Source organism: Salmo salar, chromosome 10 (assembly GCF_965601325.2).
Source record: "Salmo salar chromosome 10, fSalSal1, whole genome shotgun sequence".
NCBI classification, from domain to species: Eukaryota; Metazoa; Chordata; class Actinopteri; order Salmoniformes; family Salmonidae; genus Salmo; species Salmo salar.
This window is the reverse complement of record NC_138300.1, coordinates 126,641,532-126,655,340: the sequence shown is the minus strand read 5'-3', so window position 1 is coordinate 126,655,340 and position 13,809 is coordinate 126,641,532.

Below are 13,809 nucleotides of genomic sequence, written 5' to 3'. Positions count from 1 at the left end.
TGGGTATGAAAATCTGGATGGACAATTACTGAGGATAATAGTGGACGATATTGCCACTCCTATTTTCCACATCTACAATTTAAGCCTACTAGAAAGTGTGTGCCCTCAGGCCTGGAGGGAAGCTAAAGTCATTCCGCTACCCAAGAATAGTAAAGCCCTCTTTACTGGCTCAAATAGCCGACCAATCAGCCTGTTGCTAACCCTTAGTAAACTTCAGGATTTTTAAAATATATATATATATATATATATATATATATATATATATATATATAGTAACGGCTGTCTATGGAAGAAGTGGACCAAAATGCGGCGGAGTTAGGGTTCGTCATATTTAATGTCACGAACACTATGCATTTACAAAAAACAACAAAAACTGACAGCCAACACAGTCCTGTCAGGTGCAACCACATTGACAAGCACAATTACCCACGAAACACAAAGGAAACGTAAGCAACTTATGTGTGACTCCCAATCAACCACAACCCTCTACAGCTGTGCCTGATTGGAAGTCACACGGCCAAAAATCAATGAAACAATAAAACACTCACACTCCCTTCTGCCACGTCCTGACCCAACTACACCCTCTACTGGTCAGGACGTGACAGTACCCCCCCCTCAAGGTGCAGACCCCGGGATGCACCTAAAAAAGGAAAACACAAGAAAATCCCCAACAAAAAGGAACACCTAAACAATAAGGGAGGGAAGGGAGGGTGGCTGCCGTCACCGACGGCACTGTGCTACACCCTCCCTCCCCAACCCACCTATCCTGGAGGTGGCTCAGGTGCAGGCCATTCCGGGCAGTCGGGCCACTCTGGCCGCTCGGGGCAGTCGGGCCATTCTGGCCGCTCGGGGCAGTCGGGCCGCTCGGGGCAGTCTGGCCGCTCGGGGCAGTCGGGGCAGCTCCGGCGGCCCGGGGCAGTCGGGGCAGCTCCGGCGGCCCGGGGCAGTCGGGAAAGCTCCGGCGGCCCGGGGCAGTCGGGGCAGCTCCGGCGGCCCGGGGCAGTCGGGGCAGCTCCGGCGGCCCGGGGCAGTCGGGGCAGCTCCGGCGGCCCGGGGCAGTCGGGGCAGCTCCGGCGGCCCGGGGCAGTCGGGGCAGCTCCGGCGGCCCGGGGCAGTCGGGGCAGCTCCGGCGGCCCGGGGCAGTCGGGGCAGCTCCGGCGGCCCGGGGCAGTCGGGGCAGCTCCGGCGGCCCGGGGCAGTCGGGGCAGCTCCGGCGGCCCGGGGCAGTCGGGGCAGCTCCGGCGGCCCGGGGCAGTCGGGGCAGCTCCGGCAGTTCGGGGCAGTCGGGGCAGCTCCGGCAGTTCGGGGCAGTCGGGCCAGCTCCGGCAGTTCAGGGCAGTCTGACGACTGTTGACTGGCGGGCAGCTCTGACGACTGTTGACTGGCGGGCAGCTCTGACGACTGTTGACTGGCGGGCAGCTCTGACGACTGTTGACTGGCGGGCAGCTCTGACGACTGTTGACTGGCGGGCAGCTCTGACGACTGTTGACTGGCGGGCAGCTCTGACGACTGTTGACTGGCGGGCAGCTCTGACGACTGTTGACTGGCGGGCAGCTCTGGTGACTGTTGACTGGCGGGCAGCTCTGGTGACTGTTGACTGGCGAGGCTGGGTTGACACACTAGACTCCTGATGCGTGGGGCTGGTATAGGACGTGCCAGCCTGGAGACACGCACCTCCATGCTAGTGCGTCTGGCGGGAAACACCGGACCGAAAGGGCGCGCTGGCGGTCTTGATTGCAGGGTTGGCATCCCCCCTTCCGGCTCGATGCTCACCTTGCCCTGGCACCTGCGGGGCGCTGGTACTGGGCGAACTGGGCTGTGAGTCCGTATAGGCGAGATGGTGCATACCTCAGCGTAACATGATGCCCTCCACCTCCTATGCACCTCCCTGTAGTCACGGGTAGCTGGCTTACGGCTCTTCCCTGGCCTGGCCAAGCTACCCGTGTGCCCCCCCCCAAACAAATCTTGGGGCTGCCTCTCGGGTTTCCTAGCCAACCGTGTTCCAGCGTAACGTTCCCGATGGTTCCTCTGTCCAGCTGCCTCCACTCTCCTGAGTGCCTCCACCTGTTCCCATGGGAGGCGATCCCTTCCGGCCAGGATCTCTTCCCAGGTGTAGGCTCCCTTGCCATCCAGGACGTCCTCCCATGTCCATTCCTCCCTTTTTCTCTCCTGTCGCTGCTCCTTCCTCTTCCGCTGCTTGGTCCTTGTTTGGTGGGTAATTCTGTAACGGCTGTCTATGGAAGAAGTGGACCAAAATGCGGCGGAGTTAGGGTTCGTCATATTTAATGTCACGAACACTATGCATTTACAAAAACAACAAAAACTGACATCCAACACAGTCCTGTCAGGTGCAACCACATTGACAAGCACAATTACCCACACCACACAAAGGAAACGTAGGCAACTTATGTGTGACTCCCAATCAACCACAACCCTCTACAGCTGTGCCTGATTGGAAGTCACACGGCCAAAAATCAATGAAACAATAAAACACTCACACTCCCTTCTGCCACGTCCTGACCCAACTACACCCTCTACTGGTCAGGACGTGACATTTACACTGCTCAAAAAAATAAAGGGAACACTTAAACAACACAATGTAACTCCAAGTCAATCACACTTCTGTGACTTGCCAATTCTGTAGAGGTTAAAAAAAGGACTGTACAAACTGTTAAATCCCCGTGGATTGGTGAGGAATTGAAAAATTGTATGGTTGAGAGGGATGAGGCAAAAGGTATGGCAAGTTAGTCTGGCAGCCCAATTGATTGGCAAATGTATTGAAAATTAAGAAATCATGAGACTAAGCTAAATAAAAATATAAATAAACTATACTATTAAACAAAGATAAATGATATAAAGAATGATAGTAAAAAGCTTTGGAGCACCTTCAATAACATTTTGTGGAAAAAAGCCAACTTGGCTCCATCATTCATTGAATCAGATGGCTCATTCAGCCCATTGATATTACCAACTATTTTAATGACTTTTTCATTGGCAAGATAAACAGACTTAGGGATGACATGCCAGCAACAAACGCTGACACCACATCCAAGTATATCGGACCAAATTTTGAAAGACAAGAATTGTACTTTTGAATTCCGTTGTCACGGATCCCTCCGGGACTGCTGCTCATTCCGTGCACCAGTACCGGAGTTCTATGTCACCAGCTTCTAGGTGTCACTGAACTGGTTCATTACCACCAACCCTGGACGGTCTTGTCTAATTAAGCACACCTGGTTCCTATTTCCCCTGATTAGTATCAAAATCAAATTTATTTATAAAGCCCTTCTTACATCAGCTGATATCTCAAAGTGCTGTACAGAAACCCAGCCTAAAACCCCAAACAGCAAGCAATGCAGGTGTAGAAGCACGGTGGCTAGGAAAAACTCCCTAGAAAGGCCAGTAATTGTATATATGTGCCCTCTGTTCACCATTGTCTTGTCGGTTATTTTTCCGTTGGTCCTGTAAGTACATGTGTTGTTGTTTCGGCTTTCGTGCTGCGTGTTTTAAAAACCCCTATTACATATTCCTGCGCCTGTCTCCAATCATGTATACAATGTGACATACGTAAAGTCACTGTGGAAGACCTGAAAGACAACAATAATTTATCAACAATGAAAAGCCACCTGGGTATGAAAATCTGGATGGACAATTACTGAGGATAATAGTGGACGATATTGCCACTCCTATTTTCCACATCTACAATTTAAGCCTATTAGAAAGTTTGTGCCCTCAGGCCTGGAGGGAAGCTAAAGTAATTCCGCTACCCAAGAATAGTAAAGCCCTCTTTACTGGCTCAAATAGCCGACCAATCAGCCTGTTGCTAACCCTTAGTAAACTTCAGGATTTTTTAAATATATATATATATATATATATATATATATATATATATATAGTAACGGCTGTCTATGGAAGAAGTGGACCAAAATGCGGCGGAGTTAGGGTTCGTCATATTTAATGTCACGAACACTATGCATTTACAAAAACAACAAAAACTGACAGCCAACACAGTCCTGTCAGGTGCAACCACATTGACAAGCACAATTACCCACGAAACACAAAGGAAACGTAGGCAACTTATGTGTGACTCCCAATCAACCACAACCCTCTACAGCTGTGCCTGATTGGAAGTCACACGGCCAAAATCAATGAAACAATAAAACACTCACTCCCTTCTGCCACGTCCTGACCCAACTACACCCTCTACTGGTCAGGACGTGACAGTACCCCCCCCTCAAGGTGCAGTCCCCGGGATGCACCTAAAAAAGGAAAACACAAGAAAATCCCCAACAAAAAGGAACACCTAAACAATAAGGGAGGGAAGGGAGGGTGGCTGCCGTCACCGACGGCACTGTGCTACACCCTCCCTCCCCAACCCACCTATCCTGGAGGTGGCTCAGGTGCAGGCCGTTCCGGGCAGTCGGGCCACTCTGGCCACTCGGGGCAGTCGGGCCATTCTGGCCGCTCGGGGCAGTCCGGCGGCTCGGGGCAGTCGGGGCAGTCCGGCGGCTCGGGGCAGTCGGGGCAGCTCCGGCGGCTCGGGGCAGTCGGGGCAGCTCCGGCGGCTCGGGGCAGTCGGGGCAGCTCCGGCGGCTCGGGGCAGTCGGGGCAGCTCCGGCGGCTCGGGGCAGTCGGGGCAGCTCCGGCGGCTCGGGGCAGTCGGGGCAGCTCCGGCGGCTCGGGGCAGCTCCGGCGGCTCGGGGCAGCTCCGGCGGCTCGGGGCAGTCGGGGCAGCTCCGGCAGCTCGGGGCAGCTCCGACGGCTCGGGGCAGTCGGGGCAGCTCCGGCGGCTCGGGGCAGTCGGGGCAGCTCCGGCGGCTCGGGGCAGTCGGGGCAGCTCCGGCGGCTCGGGGCAGTCGGGGAAGCTCCGGCGGTTCGGGGCAGTCCGGCCGCTCCGGCGGTTCGGGGCAGTCCGGCGGTTCGGGGCAGTCCGGCCGCTCCGGCGGTTCGGGGCAGTCCGGCCGCTCCGGCGGTTCGGGGCAGTCCGGCCGCTCCGGCGGTTCGGGGCAGTCCGGCCGCTCCGGCGGTTCGGGGCAGTCCGGCCGCTCCGGCGGTTCGGGGCAGTCCGGCCGCTCCGGCGGTTCGGGGCAGTCCGGCCGCTCCGGCGGTTCGGGGCAGTCCGGCCGCTCCGGCGGTTCGGGGCAGTCCGGCCACTCGGGCGGTTCGGGGCAGTCCGGCCACTCGGGCGGTTCGGGGCAGTCCGGCCACTCGGGCGGTTCGGGGCAGTCCGGCCACTCGGGCGGTTCTGGGCAGTCTGGCCACTCCGGCAGTTCAGGGCAGTCTGGCCACTCCGGCAGTTCAGGGCAGTCTGGCCACTCCGGCAGTTCAGGGCAGTCTGACGACTGTTGACTGGCGGGCAGCTCTGACGACTGTTGACTGGCGGGCAGCTCTGACGACTGTTGACTGGCGGGCAGTTCTGACGACTGTTGACTGGCGGGCAGCTCTGGTGACTGTTGACTGGCGGGCAGCTTTGGTGACAGTTGACTGGCGGGCAGCTCTGGTGACTGTTGACTGGCGGGCAGCTCTGGTGACTGTTGACTGGCGAGGCTGGGTTGACACACTAGACTCCTGATGCGTGGGGCTGGTATAGGACGTGCCAGCCTGGAGACACGCACCTCCATGCTAGTGCGTCTGGCGGGAAACACCGGACCAAAAGGGCGCGCTGGCGGTCTTGATTGCAGGGTTGGCGTCCCCCCTTCCGGCTCGATGCTCACCTTGCCCTGGCACCTGCGGGGCGCTGGTACTGGGCGAACTGGGCTGTGCGTCCGTATAGGCGAGATGGTGCATACCTCAGCGTAACATGACGCCCTCCACCTCCTATGCACCTCCCTGTAGTCACGGGTAGCTGGCTTACGGCTCTTCCCTGGCCTGGCCAAGCTACCCGTGTGCCCCCCCCCAAACAAATCTTGGGGCTGCCTCTCGGGTTTCCTAGCTAACCGTGTTCCAGCGTAACGTTCCCGATGGTTCCTCTGTCCAGCTGCCTCCACTCTCCTGAGTGCCTCCACCTGTTCCCATGGGAGGCGATCCCTTCCGGCCAGGATCTCTTCCCAGGTGTAGGCTCCCTTGCCATCCAGGATGTCCTCCCATGTCCATTCCTCCCTTTTTCTCTCCTGTCGCTGCTCCTTCCTCTTCCGCTGCTTGGTCCTTGTTTGGTGGGTAATTCTGTAACGGCTGTCTATGGAAGAAGTGGACCAAAATGCGGCGGAGTTAGGGTTCGTCATATTTAATGTCACGAACACTATGCATTTACAAAAACAACAAAAACTGACAGCCAACACAGTCCTGTCAGGTGCAACCACATTGACAAGCACAATTACCCACACCACACAAAGGAAACGTAGGCAACTTATGTGTAACTCCCAATCAACCACAACCTTCTACAGCTGTGCCTGATTGGAAGTCACACGGCCAAAAATCAATGAAACAATAAAACACTCACACTCCCTTCTGCCACGTCCTGACCCAACTACACCATCTACTGGTCAGGACGTGACATATACACTGCTCAAAAAAATAAAGGGAACACTTAAACAACACAATGTAACTCCAAGTCAATCACACTTCTGTGAAATCAAACAGTCCACTTAGGAAGCAACACCGATTGACAATAAATTTCACATGCTGTTGTGCAAATGGAATAGACAACAGGTGGAAATTATAGGCAATTAGCAAGACACCCCCAATAAAGGAGTGGTTCTGCAGGTGGGGACCACAGACCACTTCTCAGTTCCTATGCTTCCTGGCTGATGTTTTGGTCACTTTTGAATGCTGGCGGTGCTTTCACTCTAGTGGTAGCATGAGACGGAGTCTACAACCCACACAAGTGGCTCAGGTAGTGCAGCTCATCCAGGATGGCACATCAATGCGAGCTGTGGCAAGAAGGTTTGCTGTGTCTGTCAGCGTAGTGTCCAGAGCATGGAGGTGCTACCAGGAGACAGGCCAGTACATCAGGAGACGTGGAGGAGGCCGTAGGAGGGCAACAACCCAGCAGCAGGACCGCTACCTCCGCCTTTGTGCAAGGAGGAGCAGGAGAAGCACTGCCAGAGCCCTGCAAAATGACCTCCAGCAGGCCATAAATGTGCATGTGTCTGCTCAAACGGTCAGAAACAGACTCCATGAGGGTGGTATGAGAGCCCGACGTCCACAGGTGGGGGTTGTGCTTACAGCCAAACACCGTGCAGGACGTTTGGCATTTGCCAGAGAACACCAAGATTGGCAAATTCGCCACTGGCGCCCTGTGCTCTTCACAGATGAAAGCAGGTTCACACTGAGCACGTGACAGACGTGACAGAGTCTGGAGATGCCGTGGAGAACGTTCTGCTGCCTGCAACATCCTCCAGCATGACTGGTTTGGCAGTGTGTCAATCATGGTGTGGGGTGGCATTTCTTTGGGGGGCCTCTCAGCCCTCCATGTGCTCGCCAGAGGTAGCCTGACTGCCATTAGGTACCGAGATGAGATCCTCAGACCCCTTGTGAGAACATATGCTGGTGCGGTTGGGCCTGGGTTCCTCCTAATGCAAGACAATGCTAGACCTCATGTGGCTGGAGTGTGTCAGCAGTTCCTGCAAGAGGAAGGCATTGATGCTATGGACTGGCCCGCCCGTTCCCCAGACCTGAATCCAATTGAGCACATCTGGGACATCATGTCTCGCTCCATCCACCAACGCCACGTTGCACCACAGACTGTCCAGGAGTTGGCGGATGCTTTAGTCCAGGTCTGGGAGGAGATCCCTCAGGAGACCATCTGCCACCTCATCAGGAGCATGCCCAGGCGTTGTAGGGAGGTCATACAGGCACGTGGAGGCCACACACACTACTGAGCCTCATTTTGACTTGTTTTAAGGACATTACATCAAAGTTGGATCAGCCTGTAGTGTGGTTTTCCACTTTAATTTTGAGTGTGACTCCAAATCCAGACCTCCATGGGTTGATAAATTGGATTTCCATTGATTATTTTTGTGTGATTTTGTTGTCAGCACATTCAACTATGTAAAGAAAAAAGTATTTAATAAGATTATTTCTTTCATTCAGATCTAGGATGTGTTGTTTAAGTGTTCACTTTATTTTTTTGAGCAGTATATATATATATATATTTTTTTTTATTTCACCTTTATTTAACCAGGTAGGCAAGTTGAGAACAAGTTCTCATTTGCAATTGTGACCTGGCCAAGATAAAGCAAAGCAGTTTAACACATACAACACAGAGTTACACATGGAGTAAAACAAAACATACAGTCAATAATATAGTAGAAATAAAAGTCTATATACAAAGTGAGCAAATGAGGTGAGATAAGGGAGGTAAAGGCAAAAAAGGCCATGGTGGCGAGGTAAATACAATATAGCAAGTAAAACACTGGAATGGTAGATTTGCAGTGGAAGAAAGTGCAAAGTAGAAATAGAAATAATGGGGTGCAAAGGAGCAAAATAAATAAATACAGTAGGGGAAGAGGTAGCTGTTTGGGCTAAATTATAGATGGGCTATGTACAGGTGCAGTAATCTGTGAGCTGCTCTGACAGCTGGTGCTTAAAGCTAGTGAGGGAGATAAGTGTTTCAAGTTTTAGGGATTTTTGTAGTTCGTTCCAGTCATTGGCAGTAGAGAACTGGAAGGAGAGGCGGCCAAATGAGGAATTGGCTTTGGGGGAAACCAGAGAGATATACCTGCTGGAGCGTGTGCTACAGGTGGGTGCTGCTATGGTGACCAGCGAGCTGAGATAAGGGGGAACTTTACCTAGCAGGGTCTTGTAGATGACCTGGAGCCAGTGGGTTTGGTGACGAGTATGAAGTGAGGGCCAGCCAACGAGAGCGTACAGGTCACAGTGGTGGGTAGTATATGGGGCTTTGGTGACAAAACGGATGGCACTGTGATAGACTGCATCCAATTTATTGAGTAGGGTATTGGAGGCTATTTTGTAAATGACATCACCAAAGTCGAGGATCGGTAGGATGGTCAGTTTTACGAGGGTATGTTTGGCAGCATGAGTGAAGGATGCTTTGTTGTGAAATTGGAAGCCAATTCTAGATTTAACTTTGGATTGGAGATGTTTGATGTGAGTCTGGAAGGAGAGTTTACAGTCTAACCAGACACCTAGGTATTTGTAGTTGTCCACATATTCTAAGTCAGAACTGTCCAGAGTAGTGATGCTAGACGGGCGGGCAGGTGCAGGCAGCGATCGGTTGAAGAGCATGCATTTAGTTTTACTTGTATTTAAGAGCAGTTAGAGGCCACGGAAGGAGAGTTGTATGGCATTGAAGCTCGTCTGGAGGGTAGTTAACACAGTGTCCAAAGAGGGGCCAGAAGTATACAGAATGGTGTCGTCTGCGTAGAGGTGGATCAGAGAATCACGAGCAGCAAGAGCGACATCATTGATGTATACAGAGAAAAGAGTCTGCACAGTATTGTTTCTTATCGATGGCTTTGAGTAAGGCCAGTGTGTCTATGTATGAGGATAACTCAACACTATACAAGTCATCAACTACAGCGACTGAAATGACACTTAAAGAGCTGCAGTTAGTTTCAGAATTGGTAGCAAGGAATAAGTTAGTCCTAAATATTTCTACAGGACTGTTCAGTCGTGTGGTCAGGTGCCACAAACTTGGGAAAATTGCAGTTGGCTCAGAACAGGGCAGCACGGCTGGCCCTTAAAAGTACATGGAGAGCTAACATTAATGACATGCATGTCAATATCTCTTATAGCTCAAAGTGGAAGAGAGCTTGACTTCCTCATTACTTGTTTTTGTAAGAGGTGTTGACAAGCTGAAGGTACCGAGCTGTCTGTTTAAAATACTAGCAGACAGCTCAGACACCCATGCATACACCACAAGACATGCCACCAGAGGTCTCCTCACAGTCCCCAAGTCCTGAACAGACTATGGGAGGTGCACAGTACTACATAGAGCCATGACTACATTGAACTCTATTCCACATCAGGTAACTGATGCAAGCAGTTGAATCAGATTTAAAAAGCAGGTAAAAATACATCTTATGGAACAGCAGGGACTGTGAAGTAACACAAACATAGGCACAGACATACACACACGATAACATACACACATTTACAAATAGGTATTACATTTACATTTTAGTCATTTAGCAGACGCTCTTATCCAGAGCGACTTACAGTAGTGAATGCATACATTTCATTTTCCTTTCATGCATATATATATATATATATTTGTTTTGGTTGTACTGGCCCCCCGTGGGAATCAAATCCACAACCCTGGCGTTGCACACACCATGCTGGCGTTGCAAACACCATGCTCTACCAGCTGAGCCACAGGGAAGCTATGGTGGCTACCATATGTGGTAGTAGAGTAGAGGCCTGAGGGCACGCACTTAGTGTGTTGTGAATTCTGTAATGAATGTTTTTTAATGTTTTTAAAACTGCCTTAAATTTGCCAGACCTCAAGAAGAGTAGCTGCTTGGGGATCCATAATAAATACATGAGGATCCATAATAAATACAAATACAAATGATCTCAAAGGGGCTGTGAACCCAGCTAAACGTTGGTTAAAAACGGAAGGATGCGACACTAAACTTCAAGGTTTCACTCAGAATACCTCGACTCTCAACATTGCGACTCATGCTGAAACTACACTTCAAAAACGTATCGCTTGTTCAACCTGTGTATGTTACCAGCCTCGTTGACGGTTTATAGATGTGATAGGCAAAGACCTTTTAGAGTGTAATTCGGGAGATGTTAACTCTTTAAAGAACCACTCTCATGGTGCCCCAGATAGTAATGAGTTAATTGTTACGTGATTAATTTAATCTGGTAACAATTAAACAGTTAATTAAATGAATAAGAGTCTTCAGACTGTTCAGACTGCCGCTTTCAAGGAGCGGGACTCTAACCCGGAAGCTTATAAGAAATCCCGCTATGCCCTCCGATGAAACCATCAAACAGGCAAAGCATCAATACAGGACTAAGATCGAATTGTACCACACCGGATCTGACGCTAGTCGGATGTGGCAAGGCTTGCAAACCATTATAGACTACAAAGGGAAGCATAGCGGAGAGCTGCCCAGTGACACGAGCCTACCAGATGAGCTAAACTACTTCCATGCTCACTTCGAGGCAAATAACACTGAAACATGCATGAGAGCACCAGCTGTTCTTGAAGACTGTGATCACACTCTCCGCAGCCGATGTGAGTAAGACCATTAAACAGGTCAACATTCACAAGGCCGCAGGGCCAGACGGATTACCAGGACGTGTACTGTGAGCATGCGCTGACCAACTGGCAAGTTGGTCAGCACTGACATTTTCAACCTCTCCTTGTCTGAGTCTGAAATACCAACATGTTTTAAGCAGACCAACAGAGTGCCTGTGCCCAAGAACCAACCCGTAGCACTCACGTCTATAGCCATGAAGTCCTTTGAAAGGCTGGACATGGCTCACATCAACACCATTATCCCAGAAACCCTAGACTCACTCCAATTTGCATACCGCCCCAACAGATCCACAGATGATGCAATCTCTATCACACTCCACACTGCCCTTTCTCACCTAGACAAAAGGAACACCTACGTGATGAATGCTGTTCACTGACTATAGCTCAGCATTCAACACCATAGTGCCCTCAAAGCTCATCACTAAGCTAAGGACCCTGAGATTAAACACCTACCTCTGCAACTGGATCCTGGACTTCCTGACGGGTCGCCCCCAGGTGGTAAGGGTAGGTAACAACACATCCGCCACACTGATCCTCAACACAGGGGCCCCTCAGGGGTGCGTGCTCAGTCTCTTTCTGTACTCCCTATTCACACATGACTGCACGGCCAGGCACGACTCCAACACCATCATTAAGTTTGCCGATGACACAACAGTGGTAGGCCTGATCACCGACAACGATGAGACAGCCTATAGGGAGGAGGTCAGAGACCTGGTCTTATGGTGCCAGGACAACAACCTCTCCCTCAATGTGATCAAGACAAAGGAGATGATTGTGGACTACAGGAAAAAGAGGACTGAGCACGCCCCTATTCTCATCGACGGGGCTGCAGTGGAGCAGGTTGAGAGCTTCATGTTCCTTGGTGTCCACATCACCAACAAACTAACATGGTCCAAGCACACCAAGACAGTTGGGAAGAGGGCACAACAAAAGATTTGGGTCCTCAGATCCTCAAAAGGTTCCACAGCTGCACCACCGAGAGCATCCGGATTGGTTGCATCACTGCCTGGTATGGCGACTGCACGGCCTATGACCGCAAGGCACTACAGAGGGTAATGCGAACGGCCCAGTACATCACTGGGGCCAAGCTTCCTGCCATCCAGGACCTCTATACCAGGCGGTGTCAGAGGAAGGCCCTAAAAATTGTCAATGACTCCAGCCACCCTACTCATAGACTGTTCTCTCTGCTACAGCATTGCAAGCGGTTCCGGAGCGCCAAGTCTAGGTCCAAGAGGCTTCTAAACACTTCTACCCCCAAGCCATAAGACTCCTGAACAGCTAATCAAATGGCTACCCAGACTATTTGCATTGCCCCCCCTCTTTTACACCGCTACTACTCTCTGTTGTTATCCTCTATGCATAGTCACTTTAATAACTCTACCTACATGTACATATTACCTCAACTAACCGGTGCCCAAGCACATTGTACCCCCTGTATATAGCCTCCACATTGACTCTGTACCGGTACCCCCTGTATATAGTCTCCACATTGACTCTGTACCGGTAACCCCTGTATATAGCCTCCACATTGACTCTGTACCGTAATACCCTGTATATAGCCTCCACATTGACTCTGTACCGGTACCCCCTGTATATAGCCTCCACATTGACTCTGTACCGGTACCCCCTGTATATAGCCTCCACATTGACTCTGTACCGTAACACCCTGTATATAGTCTCGCTATTGTTGTTTTACTGCTGCTCTTAAATTACTTCTTACTTTTATTTCTTATTCTTATCCGTATTTTTTTAAACTGCATTGTTGGTTAGGGGCTCGTAAGTAAGCATTTCACTGTAAGGTCTACACCTGTTGTATTTGGCACATGTGACTAATACAATTTGATTTGATTTGAGATCAATGTTAAAGTCAAGTCACGACGTGATTATTCATTCACAACTAGGATGTTGCTGGGCCCAGTGCAGGCAGTGTGGTCCCCTGGTCTTCTGGCCCCAGTGCTGTGGTAAAGGATGCTAGGCTTAGCATAGACAGCTCAGAGGTGAGTGCGGTGGAGGTAGGAAGAAAACAGACGTACAGATGTACTGCCAGTTCCTTAATATGTTGGCTCTATATGTAATAGCAATTAACACGTAGGAGTGACAGACATGGCGGTGATGTGGGCTAGCATGGCTGAAATTCCAGGACTGAATTTTTGTCCCAGTCCGTCCCTGCTTGGTTTGCTTCATTTTTTGTTGTGCACATGTATACATGAAACACTAGCTTCAAAGCAAATTAAAGTTGTCTTCAATCAAAAAAATGCATCAAATAATTTTACAGTATTTGAAAAAAAGTGTGATCTCTGGTTAAAAATAGTTTTGACATCCTCTCCATATATGAACCTATACAGCACAAACAGATCTGGGACCAGGCTTACTCCATGCCCATCTGTATATATATTAACCTACACAGCACAAACAGATCTGGGACCAGGCTTACTCCATGCCCATCTGTATATATATTAACCTATACAGCACAAACAGATCTGGGACCAGGCTTACTCCATGCCCATCTGTATATATATTAACCTACACAGCACAAACAGATCTGGGACCAGGCTTACTCCATGCCCATCTGTATATATATTAACCTATACAGCACAAACAGATCTGGGACCAGGCTTACTCCATGCCCATCTCCA